Consider the following 17,191-nt stretch of genomic DNA (forward strand, 5'->3'; position numbering starts at 1 on the left):
TGGCCACGGTGTAAAGCTTCTCCAGAATAAACTCATAAAAGTGTGTTTTGTTGCTCAGATGTGCACAGGCGCTCACCCATGCTGCGAGACTTCCACGCTCAAAAAACACATCAAGGCTCCAGGACTTAACAAGATCAACACGAAGGAAGTCAGACAAACAAACAATCCACGCTGCTCGTCTAACCCCTCTCCATTAACCCATGGCTAAGATGAATTGAGAAGAAAGGGAAAAAGAGAGACAGATATAAATAAAGGGGGAGGGGTGAAAGCGAGATGGCGAATGAGAGAAACCGAGACGCTAATGCGAAACAGCTCACTGACAGTGCAGATGGTTTGGTAATTGTTTGTAAAGCATGTTCCACAGCGCTCTGACAGCTTGGTAAGCATCTGACCAGCAAGCACGCCTGTGCTGCAGCTACAGGTATCCGGAGCTGTCGGAAACGGCAGGAAAAAATGTCCACGATGAAGACTGGAACGTGCACAGCTTGATTTAGGTCCAAGCAGAGGAACATCCCTACTCCTGAAGCAACAAAGGGAAACCCTCGCTTCTGAACTCCTTTGAAAAACATGTGGTGGGTTTTGATTTTTTCAAGTGTTATTATGACCCTGTACCACCACCAGACGGTTTTAGAAAGGATATTGACTGAATATTTGATTTATACGTGTTCTATATATGGTTTCACCAGACCTGTAAGCCCCCGAAATAAAAACAAAAGGTCTTTTTTTAGAATAGGAAAAAAACACTGGCAGGGAATAAAGACAGTCACTGATTTTCACAGAAATATTTGGTTGTTTAGAAAATCCATTCTTACATATCTCAAACGTGATGCGATATTATAGTGTTTCTGTAAGATTAATGACAGTGGTTTACGTCCTTGAGCGCGCATGCATGCGGATGATGTGAAATATGATCAAGGAAATATGAGAGATTCACTCCGTAGGATATCTGTGACATATATTACTTCCTTTCACTCAATTGGATTTCTGTTGCTCGGCATACTGCGTCGTGTTATCAAATGCTTCAATTACAATGCATTACCAGCTTATATCAGTGTCTGTGTGTGTTCTCGGCACACATATACAGTCAATGGCAAAATAGTCCTTATCTCCATTCTAACAGTATACTATAAATTCGTCTGCGTGGCCCTGGGGAGGTACTCTGTGTCTGCCTTTAAGTTAGACAGCTGATTCATGCTTAGATAAAAGCAATCTCTTTATCTTTGTCCAAGACTGGAATATTCTTCTTTATTTACTCGATGTTTCCACTCAAAGCTGCCTCAGAGGCACAGAGATTAATAAAGGCATTACTGTTAACTTGTGGAGTGCTGAAAGCTCTTGATAAAGTGATTGTCTCTGTCTCTTGCTACTGTGTACTGGACAGCTGTTAAAAAAACATAAGGGGGAAACATCAAGCGCACCATCCAAACAGGCTCGTGTGGTCTTTAATCTGTTTTACTACCGTGCTGCGGCAGAAAAGGGGAGGTTGGAAACATCCAGGGATAAAATATACATGGGAGTACAATCTGTTTTGGTATGAGAAAAAGGCAGTTTGAGGACTATGTAATGAAATTTTGTAATGGATGCCTTTACTTTGCAATGAAAATAAAAGATTGTGCACTGCATTAATATGTTTAATGACCGCCTATTCACGGGAAGGGGCCACGGTGTTAACACAGGACAACTACGGGCAAATGTGTTAATTGGCAAAGGTGTCTTTATCTCCCCACCTCTAGTAGCAAAAAAAAAAAAAAAAATCTACCCACACAGCATTTTGTTGGAATGGAGAATGGAGCTATGCAGCATATAAAATAAGAACTAAAAAAGAAGATAACCATTCTAAAAAACAGTGGAGTCAGTGAACCATGAAATAGCTCAGTCCCCCCCTTCTGCAGAAGTGAAATTTGCCTCCCCTCCTCTGATAAAAAAGAATGAAGGATTTGAGAAACCGTCTATTGGCAGAGCTCCAAATCAGTACAGATTGGCTTGTCCTTCTGACGTATTGTGCGGCAAAGTCCAAGACTCACAGGCACCGGTTGGCTACACCCATGGGTGGCAGACGCTGGCAGAAACGCAATTTTGAAAATATTGTTTCTAGCTATATCCAATAGCTGTAGAACGATCACGGTGACAGTGCCATGAAAGATTATAGCAAAGTTGAGGGAGACTGTTTTTAAGGAAACTTAAATCCTTTATAACGGTCCCTGACAAATTTCAAAAAGAATTATGATCACTTTGACCCAGTTGTTTTGGGGGATGAAGCTTAGCTTGCTTTGTACAAGTCTGCCGCACATTAATCTAAATATTGTGACATTTCTTCCATCACATTTGGGAAATCAAGGGTGCTTCATTGCCTTGCCATAAGAGCTGTTTGGGTGAACTCAAAGAGAACAGCCATAAAAATTGTATTTGTGTCTGGAGAAATGTCAAGTCCATGCTTGAAACACTGCACTGGGACATTAAACAAAAACGAAAAAAAAGTGCTTTGTGCTTACTGAATACATGGATTCAGTGAAAGGAAATCAATACAAAACCTTCTTATGAGCTGAGGTTGTGGTGGGTATTGGATAAACACTGAATGATGTACCGTCAGTTGCACAATGGCAGATATTTGAGAGACCAGCATCTCCTGAAACACAAACTTCCAGTTTAAGAAAGGTCTCCATATACCACAAGCTTCGAGACAAGGATTTCATGTATATTCATGAAACGACTGAAGAAAATGGAGAAAGCATCACCCTGAGGAGGCCACCACATGTCCCCAGGCCAGGCCACTACCAAGCTGTTTACATCTCAGTGCATTTGCTCCTGTAGCCCTGGGCCATGCTGTGTTTCTCCACGGTTCTGCCGGTGGTAGCATCATTATCTGCTGGTATATCCACGGTAGCCTTAGCAAGATCAGACTTTGTACTAGCCATGCCTGAAAGGTTGGAATAGTGTCAAGGTTTGAAAATGATAATGTACTCGTCAGGCTATTTCGGTCTATTGAGTGAGGGTCTTTACATTGTGGTTTCTCAAAAGAACAGAAAATATAACTATCTTAACTTTAGCTATAAATGAATTTTCTGACTATTAAATAAGAAGTGGTGTATTGCAGATAAATGAAGACATGCGCTTAGCTGTGATCCTAATATTAATTAATAAATGCAAATGTAAAGGCATTTGCTAGAAAATTGCTATGCTTCTAGGACAAAAGCTGCATATAGAATTCTAATCTCTATTAAGAATGAACTCGGGTGTCACACTCAGCGTTTCAAATGTATATTTAAATCCCAGCCCAGGGGAAAATTAAAAAAACATGACCAAGTTATTTAAACGAAAGCTTAAGAAGCACTAACTTCACTTAAGTTGAAGTCATGGAACAAAGAAAAAAGACTGGTGTTATTTAATATTACATTTGCATAAAAAAGTGCAAAAGTACATTTTAAGCTAACTTTTTTAGGCATTTTTGTAAAAGAAAAAATTCCAATGCAATCCTTCAGTGGTGCATGTTTTGACAACAGCAAAAAAATACTCCATAAAAGTGTAAAAACACACCAGAATCAAAGTCAATCATGCTTATAAGACTGTAGAAAACCAATGAAAAGACCAGTGAACTGAAAAGCAATAATGGGTGGATTCACAGAATAGCTTGGAAACAGTCAGTCATTGGTGCTGTAACTGAATCTGATAAAGCTGGTAAAAACCCACGTAGAGCTTTTGAGGTTTCTTTTCTTCACAGTTACTTTATGTTTTTCAATGTTCTTCAAAAGACAAAGCATCAACAAAATTTCATGTTCCCATGTCCACAATTTCAAAGCAAAGTCTTGACAGCTTTAAAGCAATGTAGTGTTAAGAGAGTTGGTATAATATGCTACTGTAGTTGTGGGCAGGCAGCTAAACTAGGCAGGAGATGTGGCTGAAAAAATAGGTATCTCATCATAGCACCACTTAAATTCCTGCTGGAAGCTATTTACTGATATCATTTGAAGAACCAGTGGCAGCTGGGATGGGACAGCTTTTGCAACTTTAGTAGCACAAAAGTAGTTTCAGATTTTAGCACCTTGTTGTATTTGTAACGCATACTTTAACATTTACAGAAGTAATATACTGTACAGTGAGGTCCCAAAGTCTAAGAGAATATTTGAGGAAATATTCTGCCCCTGTTGTTTTAGTTTGCACTCAAGCAGGGATGAACTCTACAAGGTTGTGCAAAAGCGAATAATCCATGTTATCCCAGCATGACTGAGATGGCTTCAAAGAGCCTCTCATGTACTTCAAGGGAAGCAAAAAAAATCTGACCTTCTGTACAAAGGAGTCAATCAAAAAATAATGCAGAACCTTAAATATTACATCATACGGTTGCTTTACATTTTTCAAATTCCACACTAAAATAAGATTTTGAAATGGTAGATTTTAGTGACATCTCTGACAATTGAAACATTTTACATCTAGTTTCAGTTTTGAATTTCTGCACGACCAGCGGCACATAAAGACATTTTGCATTACAAACATGCTTTAAATCCAAACAAGTCTGCATTATCTCTTGACGACAAACTGAACCACACTGATAAAACACTTACTTAAGAATAGCATGAAGTCTGTACATACATTTACATTTTTCATTACTCTGCAAAATGCATAATTATTAAAGCTCACATAACACCCGCTGTTTCTGCATTTCTGATGTTAATCTGGAGTACCTATAGAGTACTATTACATCCTTTATATCTCCGAACAGTCTTTAGTTTAATCAGATTTATTAAAGAAAGATTAGCTTCACCAATTCTTTCCGATAACGTACGAAAAAATGAAGAAGAAGGAGTTACTACCGCGGTAGGAGCGAGTACGAGTCATGCAACACTATACAACACTGTTTAATTTATGATTCACTACATGTTTGTGTCATTTATATAATATGCATGCGCCTATTTCCAACATAAGACAGAAGTATTACTTACCGCATGCAACTCATGACCCGGTTGGGACTTTTTAATGAAATCCAGCTCAGCAAACAAACACACAAAACTCCGCTGCTACCCCGGATAATAAACTATATTCATTGTTTCCATAAGGCTGGCTTTCTTCACCTTACATCCAAAAACACACTTCTTCATTCGTGCCATTGTTGAGTTTTGAAATTAAACAAAGCTGTCGCGTGATGTGATGTTTGTACGTTCTAGCGTCTCCCGCTGATTGATGGGTGGGCGGGGTTTTCGGGGGGAAGTGCCCATAAAAACAAGTGATACGTATAGAAACCCCTAAACGTCAGCTGGACTTTCTGAAATTTGTACGAACCCTGCCGAAGTGTATTCGGCACAGAAATACTCTGTAACACGCCCAACTGTTTTTTGACACTTTGCCTACGTTTAGCATGAGGAAACAACTAATAAGTCAGAATGCATGCAATACCATTGAACCACCCCTTTAAGTAAAAAAATCTAATATAAAAGCTAAACAGTCCTGCGGTATAATGCCAGTGTTAAACTTAAAGACCCATATTGCCAACTGCACTAAAAGCAGTTAAACTGACTGAAATGCAGTGGTCAGAGATGTATCACCAGCTTTGAAGGCTCTCATCAAAGTACCATCATTCTCCCCAAATTGCGGCCTAAACCTACCGGCTGAGATAATAATCTAGTCTAGGTTTAGAAGTGTGAAACACACATGCATGTCCACACATCCACTAGAGCACAAACTGGATTGCGGCCAGTTTGCGCTCATAATAGCAAAGCTTGTGTTATTGTCGATACAGGTGGACATTTACGGCAAATGCTAAAAGCTATCAGCGGGAGAAGGATATCAAGGTGTGTGCTTCCCGCCTGTCATATGGAAGGGTGTAATTTTCAGACCGCCACTCATTCCGACATGATTTACAGCTGGAGGTATAATTGAAAAAGGTGTTTCCTTCGTGTTGTTTATCAAGGGACATGAATGTTGCTGAGAGGCTTAGAGAGGGAGACTATAAATAATAAAGTAGTCCCATCTTGGGCTCCGTTCACCTGATCTGTCCTCATAACGGCTGTTCATTCACATTCATGCTCTGTCTCAAAACTCTAGTTTTTGTAAAGGGAGAAAGACTTTGTCTTTACTGCATGGCAGGTGCTACTAACAGATTCAAGGTTGTATTACATTCACACCTGGCAGATCTGGCAGTGTACTCTATGTTTACTTTCATTGGAATTAAACTCACAACATCGCAGAGGTGGAAAGTAACAAACTATCATTTACTTGCGTTACTGTAATTGAGTACTGTAGTATTTTTTTTACTACTTTTTGGAGTAGTTTTTAAAAATCATTTTACTTTTACCGAAGTATGTTTGGTTTAAAGTATTGGACTTTGCTACAACTTAAATTACATCTATTACTAAGTAAAATATATATATATATATATATATATATATATATATATATATATATATATAAATAATGCAAGGTGAAAAAGGCGTGCCACGGAATAATTTCCTTTTTAATACTGACCAGATACAATATTGATTTTGGTGGTAACTTTTTTTCTAAATAGCGTTTATTGTGTTTTGGAACCAAACCAAATTTTATTGCTCTTTCCACCTCTGCAGCCTCGGCATCGCTAGCACATCTCTACGAGTCGAGCTATACAAACACATAAATGACATAAGAGAGCATGTCAATGTCTTAAATCTGCTCCCATGATCTAGAGATGGAAAAGCGGCCGCAGGCAGACGCAGTATAAGTGACCATCACTTGAGTGCCAGAATTAATGGCTTTTGATGAGACAGCAAGACAACCAACACTTAACACAACATGCTAGTGGCCTGGGGCGAGTTAATGTGGCAGTGAGGTGGCAAGGGTTGTAAAGTGTGTGCTTATGAAAGGCATTTGAGGCAGAAAAAAGACTTGGGCAACACGGATGTTTGAGTGCAGTCCTTGACAAGCTGTTTACAAGAACCACGGGAACAAAACAATTAAGAGTGTCCTTTGATGGCTTTGACATATGCCGCCATTTTGAAGTGGCATGTCATTGATTCATTTTAATTAGTTCTTAGCGAATGTGTGCAGGATTTGTGGAGGGTGCTGTCAAGTAATTTTCAGACAAATTGCTACACTTCACATGTTTAATTGTTCCCTAGACAGACAGAATTAAATGAAACAAGACAGAGGAAGATGGAAGTCACACAATAAGAGGGCCAACAAGTCAAGAGGCCGTTGTGAGGACGCATCTTCACAATGTTTCGTGTTTCGGAATAAAAATAAGTTCATCCAGCCAGACTGAAAATTTAATAAATGAGGCAAGTTCTATCAAAACAGTGGCATGTGCTGTCAAACCATAAACATGCCGTCAAAGACGACCGCAGATCTGCCGGGCTTCATGACACCGAAAACAGCTCTTTTCTATTTTATTCTGACTTAGAAAAGAACAAATGACAGATAGGCGAGCAAACAAAGCAATTCACAATCTGAAAAGTAACAAAAAAATAAATAACATCTGTGTGTGACACAGAGTCATGTCATAAATGTGGTCGAAAGGAATATTTCTGTCTGTCTGGTTGTTTTGAAGTGGTCGGTATGTTCCAGCCTCATTTTTGGCTGTGTCTAGAGTGTGATAAGCATTAAAGCTCTCAGGAGAATGAATGACACACTGAAGTGATTGTGATCATCACAGAAAATGCCGGCCAAGTCTGCTCCCCCTCACCAGAAAAAGTGAAAGAAAAGGACAGGAGATGAAAGGCAGTACTGAGCAGGTGGAAGTGTGTGCATGTGTGAGGCAATGATGTAACACTCTGTGCCTGACTTCCCGTAAGCATGATGGGACCATCAAAGTTGACATATAGTGTGCAGGCAATGATGAAAAGCATCGCGGTCAAAGGGTTTGAGTGGACGTGGGAGTGGACGGAGCGTTGATCTCCCTTCCATGATACCGTTGTCAACTCCGACAAGACAACTGCACACAGTATGGACGCAGTGATGGATTGAGTTACAGCCCCACGCTGGTAGCATCAAGCAAAAGGGAATCGTGTGAACCAACCCCTTGGCCTCCGACAAAATGGTCTGGGTGAAAAGGGTTAACACGTTTGCTGCGAGATTCTGAATTGTAAGACCAAACGAAGAGGACGTGACTGGTGAGTAAATGTTTCAGTGAGCCATAGGAAGCGCTTGTGGTGCCTTCTGACAAGCAATCCATCAAAATGAACACACATACTCTCATATACACTCTCATCAACACCTGCACACACTACCTAGAGGGATTTGTTAGAAATAAATGATGAATAAAAGAAAGAAAGAAAAAAAACAGAAAGAAAATAAATGAGTTCTTAAGTATCTGATCAAGTGTGGCATTTGAAAAAGGTAACTTGTGGTTGTAGATACAGTTTTCATATGCGAAAACACCGCACAGTATAATATGTTTAGCTTTCTTTAAAAAATAAATAAAAGGAATAAGTACAGCAGTATTGTATTACTATGTCTGTATTTATTAGTATTTATTGCCCTGTTGTGTAACTTAAAGGGGACATATCATTAAATCTGACTTTTTCCATGTTTGTGCTATAATTGGGTCCCCGGTGCTTCTATCAACCCAGAAAATGTGATAAAGATCAACTCAGTAACTTAGTTTTGATAAACCATTCTCTGAAAGCACGTAAAGAAATAGGTAATTGAAATTTGGCTCCCCTTGTGATGTCAGAAGGGGATAATACCACCCCTTAATCTGTACTATCCAACCACAGCACTGCCATTTAGTGCAGATATCAGCTCCTTTGCATTTTAAAGGACACACCCCAGTATGTAGTACCCAATACTTTTTTCATACCACCTCGGTTGGGGTTCCAAGCGACCCGAGCTGATACCAAACGTGACGCAAAAACACAGTAGATCACTGATTGGTCTGAGAGAATTGTCACTACTTGCGTCATCGCTATAATGTAAAAGATTAGCTTTACCTTTAGTGCTAGCTTGCGCTGTCTCGAGCTCTGCTATAAGTTCCCAAACTCCCTTTTAGCGATGAAAAACATCCACATGTTTAGAATAAGGGACACCATAACAGTTTTTTCCAAACGTGCAGTTTGTGGGGGAGCATTCGCGACGAGCACATCAGCATTATATATGCTTAAATGCAACTTCAATGAGGCTCAGTGGAGTGCTTCAACTACTGACGCCACGGGTATTTGAACAGAAACTGTCACGTGAGACAGAGGTAACGTTAGTGATAAACGTGATGTGCAAACATTTATTTGTGGTGGTCAATTTTAATTTTGTGGCAGACTGATAAATAAATAAATGTATGGGAATGTACAAGGACCCTCTCACTTGTATGATGTCACAGCAGTAGGCAGCGCAAATATAACGACACGCCTATAATCCCTCCAACTGCGAAGTGATACCAAACTCGATGGAAAAGCTAACCACGCCAAAGTGAGGTGAGCTGACCCGACCCAAACTAAACTAAACCGTGAGGTACTATGCAATGGAAAAGCGCCATAAGTGAAACACACTGGAACCTTTGCAATGTACAACCGGAATGTGTGTATCGACAATGGAGGCCATATACTGTATGAGAGATTGTGTGAAGAGGTCAGGAATCTCTTTGTTATACAACTGTACCATGAAAGAGTACAAAGATGAGTACATGAGTTTTACCTTGTGGCATCACCCCTTTAGACCAACTTGGACCCCTGTAGGCCAGCAGATACATTGCATGTGTCCAATGTACATGTTCAAGTCAAATTAAGTATGCTTTGCGAGGCTGTGCATTTTACTGTGCATGTACACAATAGGGATGTGCATCGATGCATCGCATTCCCATTAAAAAGACCTGTCTAAAATCGATTATATATCGTAAGGCTCCAATTCAGTGTTTCATGCACAGCTTGTGCATGTACTACGGCTCCGTGATCAGTAGGAAGTCCTTATCAATCTAAAATCACTACAAGTTTGACTCGTTTACGTGCATTTAAAAAATGAGCAACACTCGTCAAACCCAATCATTTAAAATATTCTCTATTAACATGAAAATACCTGAAACAATCTGAGGAACAGGGATATAAATATGCCTCTAGATATTTCCTGGAATAGTGTTAGTAATGCTACTTCTTCTGTGGCACAAATGGAGTTTCTAAGCGAGAGCGCCCCCTGGCTTTTGGATGTGGCTGCATTTCACCGTAATTCATTCAAATTCATTCAGTGAGAAAACGCGCATTTGCCCGATTAATTGTCACAACCCTTGTACACAAGCTTACAGATAATTTAACTATCTGTTTATTTGTGCATCCATCAATTCATCAAGTTGATATAAGGTATTGAATAGTTCTAAATGATATTTGGAAATGCAAAAGGTTTGGTGTAGCTATCCAAACTTTATTTGTAAATATTTGAGTGTGGCTATTTGGGAGACTGAGCAGGGATAATAGCGCTCTTCATGCTTGCATGAGATGTTCAGTGGAGCAGTGGCCTGTTTTAATGGGCCAGTCCCCTGTGGGAACCACAAAGACTCCATGCGGTGAAGATTTACCAATTGATCTCCTCAACTTATCTGTTTCTTTTTCAAATGACCTTGCAGTAGAGACTTTTATGCCCGTCCTTTTATTCCGAGCCATGATGGGGTGCTCCACTAAGCTCAGATCTACACCACAGTGATGAATGCATTTCCCTCACATTTATGTTCCCCCAAACCAGGCCGGCACTGTGAATCTTCTGTGGTGCGACCCTGGCAAGAAGATCTTTCATCAAGACCTTTCCTCATAAGAGAACAAACGCATTTTTCACACACATCACACTGGTTAGCCTAAGCGGCACAAAGACGTTTGATATCCTCGGCTAATGCAGCCGTCTATAATGGCATTCTGAGTGGGCATGATCACATGATTCTCCACAGTTGCGTGTTTACTCTGCATACTGCCGCTCATTAGAATATACTAATAAAAGGACTATAAAGAGCAAATAAAAACACATTGGCCCACAGGATGTAATCATCGCTTTTAATTTGGGAGGGCAACCTTAAACGCCCGTGGGGAGCACACACTGCTGCTATGCCACTGCCTAATAACGTATAAAGAAAGAGAGGGAGACAGAGCGAAAGTGAGAGACGTAGAGGGATGGAAAATAAGAGAATCAAAGAAAATAGTACTGATAGAAGCATTGTTACAACAAGGTAAAATGAGGTCCTAGGGTGAGGAGTGAAAGAAAAAGCTTTGCCGCAACATTAAATATCCACACTGTGTCTCTTGCATAATTAATAGATGTAGGAGATTTTGAACAGAGGGCCGTCTGTGAGAAAGCAGCCAGGCGTCGTATCAGATATAAATAAGCAGTGCCAATGGCGAGACTGTAGATTTGAACACTGAAGCATTCACCGAAATCTCAGCTTTCCTATAAAGGACGCTGCTCATGTAAGACACTCCCACACACCGGTCTATAACTGATCTGAAGAGGGAATTCACAGATAAATGACATAAATATGCACGCTCATGAGATTTTTAAAGACGACCATACCAGACAAACAGTTGTACAGCTGAAAAGAAGCTGGTCCAAATATGCTAAGCTTCAACAGTTTTTAAAGGTTCTCTGGCTGGATGTCATGGCTTTGGTTCAGAGATAATTTCCAATCTGCAGTAAATCAGGTCAATTAGGCCCGCTGAAACCGCACACAGCGTTACGTCTCATGCGACGGAGCGGCGTATAATAGCGTGTAGCTATCATTCAGCTCACGGTCGGGATGAGGGAGATAGGCCTGAGTGATGTGAGGTTAGCTTCACCTCCATGCTTTCCCTTATCATGGGAGACTGATAATGTCAGTGTCCACCTCAGTGCTGATTACCCTGTCATATGGCATCAGTGTCACTCTCTAAGCCAACACAATACCCTCCTGGGCCCATTAGTGCCGGCCAGAGCTATTTATGGTCTCTTCTCATCACCCAACTGCAAAATACACTTCCTCCTCTTTCATCATCTATTTCCACCTATAATATTTTTTGTTATCCTCTCCAGAGAGAGAGAGAGAGAGAGATAAGTTTGAAGCAGACATTAAAAAAAAATCTTTCTTTAAAAAATAATTCTTAAGAGCTCCCACCTAATCATTAAATGTACTTTTATGCTGAACACAATGAATGGCATCATTTCCTGTTCATGTGTGGTTTTTGTTCATGTCATATGAAAAGCACAGACTGGGGTTTTAAACTGTAAACCCGATTCAGAGTTCCTGTATTAGATTTGAGAGCAAAGAACATCAGCATTAACAGACTGAAAATTAACTGGTAATAGCTTGATTAACGTCACGTGTCTTGTCAAAATAAGTGTCTGCTGCAGATGTGTCTAAAGGGTTTATGATGAAAGAAACACTTGCGTTTGCCAGATACTCGCATAATCTCATGCGTAATCTGAGTTTACTGTTAAGGGAGTGTCTTGCGTGTATTTTGTGAATGTGAGCGTTATCATAAACGGTTTTGACGCATGTGCAGCAGGCACTTATTTTGACAAAACAAGGCAGCAAGATTGTGATGACGTCTTTGAGACACACCAAAGCAGTTTTGTTTATCCAACATGGCAGCAGACGCGAAGTTACTCTTCGATGCAGCTTTAGATAGTGTTCTAAGTAGTTGTGAACGCAAGTATATTTAAAAAAAGATCAACTTTTGGCATTAAACAATTTCATATCCAAGAAGGATGTGTGGATATCACAAGACATGATAGCCATGGAGTTTTATAGGAGTTTAGTTGCATAGCTTTCAGCTGTGTGCACACGTACCGGATAAAAGTTGTTGACGCTAGAATTTATGTCGCTCTACATACATCATTTGGTATAATTGAAACAATTAAAGCTGCCGTCGGCAACTCTGGAGGATTGAACAGTTTCCAAATGTTTAGCAAGAATACTTAGCAAGAATACTTAGATTACTTACATAACACTCCGAAACACAATCAATGGTTGATAAAGCACAATTACCTGTCGAGAAGAAATGTGGCAAGCTCTGCATCCAGCTTGAACCCTTTAAAATCTCGTAGATTCCTCCACCTTTCAAATGCTGGTCCGATATTGATCCTAGTTTTATTACGGTCACTTTCTATGTTTGTTTTCTTTCTTTTCATTAGTTGTTTTCCTAGCTCTGGTTGTTAACCGAGGAATCGGAAGTTTGTTAGTGAAAGTTCTCTTCGCCATTACGCTGCGTTCAATCCGGGGGTGCGTTCCACTCCAGTTTTAGACACACACTCGTGAACTTCCCTAAGCACTTCCTCGGGGGAATCCCTGTCGCCATTTTGAAGTGCGTTCCACTTCGTCAAGTGGACGAGGGAAGTTTGTATGGACAGACCCTCACTCCCTCGATTTTGACAGAGGGAGCGAGTCGGCTTCATATGTACACTTCATGCAGCTTCATATCCCACAATGCAACACGATTGTGACGTCATTTCAGCAACTCGCGCTTTGCACATGTAGGGAGCGGTCTCCACTTTCCATGTGATCAAGGGCTTAGGGCGATCCATTTGAACCCACTTCAAGTGTTCTAGCAGTAGTGGGCACTTGTACAACGTAAGCAATGACGTACATCCGAGTAAACGAGACTGAGGGAAGTTAGCGAGGGAAGTTCATAAAAAAACGAACTGGAACACAGGGCTGGAACGCAGGGCAACACGCTTGTGAACTTCAGGCGGATGCACGTGATATTGTAACGCGCGTAAGGGGGAGGGGGATCTGTGGCGCGTGCAGGTACTGTGATTGACAGGCAGATTTTACACACCCCTGTGCTGATTGGACCAAATGAACCGGGCTGCGCTGATTGGACCAAATGAACCAGGAGCAGTGGATTTTTGCAAAACAAATAATAGGCTCTAGGTGGAGCTAGAAGCGTGTTTTTTTCTTAAACAGTCTAATTTATGTTGTTCTATCAGAGCATAGTGTTGGTTTCAGTGAATATGACAAAAAATATGATCAAAATAGTTGCCGGCCGCAGCTTTAACTATGAGCTACGTACAGATGCATTTGATAGACATTCGTATCGCCCAATACGGCTCTGGGCATTCGTAAACCACGACTCAAATACGAGAAAATGAGCGTGTAGTTCCCAGACCACATCTCATTCTCTACGAGACTGAGACTGGTCTGGTGTTAGCCAGGCTAATCAATGATCCCGATAAGCTTCAAAACAGCAAGCCAGAAATCTCACTGCACACAGAGAAAAAGAAACATGTACAGTAAAACACTGGACACCCACAGATTCAATAACAAAAATAGTTTTGATAGAAATGGATTAAACTGTCTACCTCCATCTCTTTTTATAAACAGTTGAACATGACTGCAGAGTTTAGTGGAGTGAAGTAAGATCATTTGTAAGCTCATTCTTTGTGATGTATAGCACCGGTGTCCAGGCGGCAGGTGAGAAGGTTTCAAAGAAAACGTGCTGAAAATAGTACTAGTGTAGCACATTCACAGCTAGAATTGCTTACGTCTTTTTCACTAAGCCCATTTCAAATGAAAATCCATTTCATTCACACCTGTTGCAAAACTATGGGGATTTATGAGACAGTCATATAAATCCAAGAGTAACCGGATGGAGACAGGGAATGCTTAGTATGAATCGAGAGTAGGAAAGAGGTATGGTTGCACGGAAGACAAATTATTATTACTATAAAAAAACAAGTTAACACATACTGTATTTATATACTGTATATAACAAAAGTGTGGAAAAATAATAGTTACTCAAAATATCTAAATACATTTACTCGAATAAATTCTAAATTTAGATATTATCACATATGGCACATTGTCAGGTGTGCGAGTGAAAGGAGGGAGACTGGAGACTTGAAGACACGATTAATACGATAAACTAATTGAAATTACTAATTGAATTACATTCAAAACAGGCAGGAGAACAACTGGGGAGCATGACACACATTTTAAGGTTACTAAAAAATAAGAAATTAAAGTTTATGTTCAAACACAAAGGTTAAGTGTGGAGATGCAAGTCTGCTTGGAGAGGCAAGTAGTGTTAACATTTGTGCTGATCACTGCCTTCTTATATTATCTGAGGTCGGATAGACATGGTTTGGCTGCGGTGAGTTAACTCCCTGACCCTCACACCCAGCCGAGGCCATGGGCAAACCTCAGCGTGAAGTCTGACCAGCAGATGTGTCTTCATAGTGGCCCAGCTGCACACCATGTTAAAGGCCCAGCACCCCCCACTTCCTTCTCCATCTGCCACATTCATGCACCAGATTACACACTAAATTATGTAAGTATAAACCTTTGGAAATCAGCAGAGAAATTTTTAGCAATATGGATGGTGATTGAGTTTTAGCCTAACAGGCAAAAAGTTTACAAAGTATTCATCGTGGCATATTTTAAAGAGCAGAGCTTATCTAAAAAATGACTCTGTTTGGCCAAGGAAAAATGTATTTTGATGGCACTTGTCAGGAATTGAGTCATTAAGTTTACTGACAGCAAAAAAGAATAATTAAGAAGCTGGTAATTAAAAAGATCTATGTACTGCCTTTGGCTTCAGCAATTTCATGTGAAAGCAGTCAGTAACGCTAGCATGATCTTCACTGTAATTAGACTTTAGCTATGGTTGACTTTGAGTTTAAAAAGAGTCTTGGTTAAGAGGAGGACTTTCATCTGACTGTTTAAACTATCAAAGCAAGACAAACTAGAAAGTTTGGTTTATTTAAAAAAAGCATGGCAGCTTGCCCTGAACATTTCTGACAGGAGTGCGAACAAACTGTTTCTCAGTTGTAGTTTGTTTAAAGGTCCCGTTTTTCCTGTGTTTTTGAAGCTATGCTTGTGTTTATGGTACGCAATATAATGGCACTTTTATATTGCATAGTACCCCATGGTTTGGGTTAGTTTGGGTCAGATCAGCTTACTTTTGGAAGCTTTTCCATTGGATGCAATACGTACTACCCGATACTTTTTTCGTACCACCTTGGTTGGGGTTCCAAGCGACCCGAGCTGATACCAAACGTGACGCTAAAGTCTAAACCGGTCGTTCGCTGTAGGCTTTGAAACGTGGAATCTATTAAAGAAAATATATCGCCTGGCAGTGAATTTTGAGCTTTATCATTTTGCTAAAGTTTGAAAAATGGGATGAAAACGGGGCCTTTAAGGGTACATGCACACTTTCTTTACCATTTCTTTACTTCTCTCCATTCATGTCTCACAAGTTTTAACTGCTACTGCTACAGTTCTTGGACAAATTTTGATTATTATTTGTATCTAGAAAGTCTTGAGCCAGGTGTAATGTTTGGTTGCTCCAGGTCTGGCAGGCTGAAGACATTTGCTCTTGAATGCTCTGATTGGGTAGACATTTAGCAGTGAAGAATGTAAATCACAATGTAACTGAGCATAAAATATTTACTCCAGTTAAGCATTAGTACCTCTACTGGCCAATATTGCACTTGGGTGGGATTTTTTATGAACTGAGGACATGTTTATTGGCATAAGTGGAATAAATGTAAAATAAAACAGCTTAATATTTGAGCATACAGCAACGGTTCAAATTATTTTAACGAGTTACAGCATATTTAAGGCCCATTAAATTAATGTGCAGACTGTAAATGTACATTGGCTGATAGCTAAAAACGTGCGCTCCGTTCCAGGCTGAGCAGAATGCTGGATATGTCTGTTACGTATTTCCATAAATATGTCTCAAAAAATAGCTTCCAAATCATTGTCAAAAATCCTCTTGACAAGACCTTATTTATTTTTTACCTGCCAGGAATATGGCGTGCATAATCAGAAATGTTATTAGAGGAACAGACCCCTCGCCTGTTAGCCCTGTTACCAGAGCTCGTAATAACTCTGAAAATGCAAATGAACTCAGGGTAATCTATTAACGTCACTTCAGTTTTATATCAGCACTCCAATTTAGCAGATCCTGACACAATCCTGCGCTGTGTCTGCGTACAAGGGTTCATTTTGCCAGGAGAGAGCGGACACACAGCAAGCAGGGCAGAGGAACCATGTGCCATCTGTCTCTTCCGACTTTATTACCCGACTCCATAACGAAGCCTCCATCGCAGGGGCTTCACGCGCACACGACTTTCAGGTGACAAAAACAACTTTCCCCGGTTTATTTTTCCTTGTAGCAATTATTGTCATTCACACCTTTTCTGCAGAAGGGAGGCGATATGGGCGACTCGATGTTAATTACCCCAATAGTCACTTCAAGAAGACTTGCTAATTTCAACAATGTAGCAATCATCTTGTCAGCACAGAAGGCAGGGAGCTTTGTATTTCCAGCATATGGTTTGA

The 17,191-nt window shown here is 40.3% G+C and overlaps 1 protein-coding gene across 1 annotated transcript in view; it reads right to left on the reverse strand.

The window, feature by feature from the left end:
* cdh8 (cadherin 8) overlaps positions 1-17,191 on the reverse strand; it is an 85,871-nt gene that overhangs the window by 25,873 nt on the left and 42,807 nt on the right. The window lies entirely within an intron of this gene.

The sequence above is a fragment of the Misgurnus anguillicaudatus genome, chromosome 21, assembly GCF_027580225.2.
Source record: "Misgurnus anguillicaudatus chromosome 21, ASM2758022v2, whole genome shotgun sequence".
NCBI lineage: Eukaryota > Metazoa > Chordata > Actinopteri > Cypriniformes > Cobitidae > Misgurnus > Misgurnus anguillicaudatus.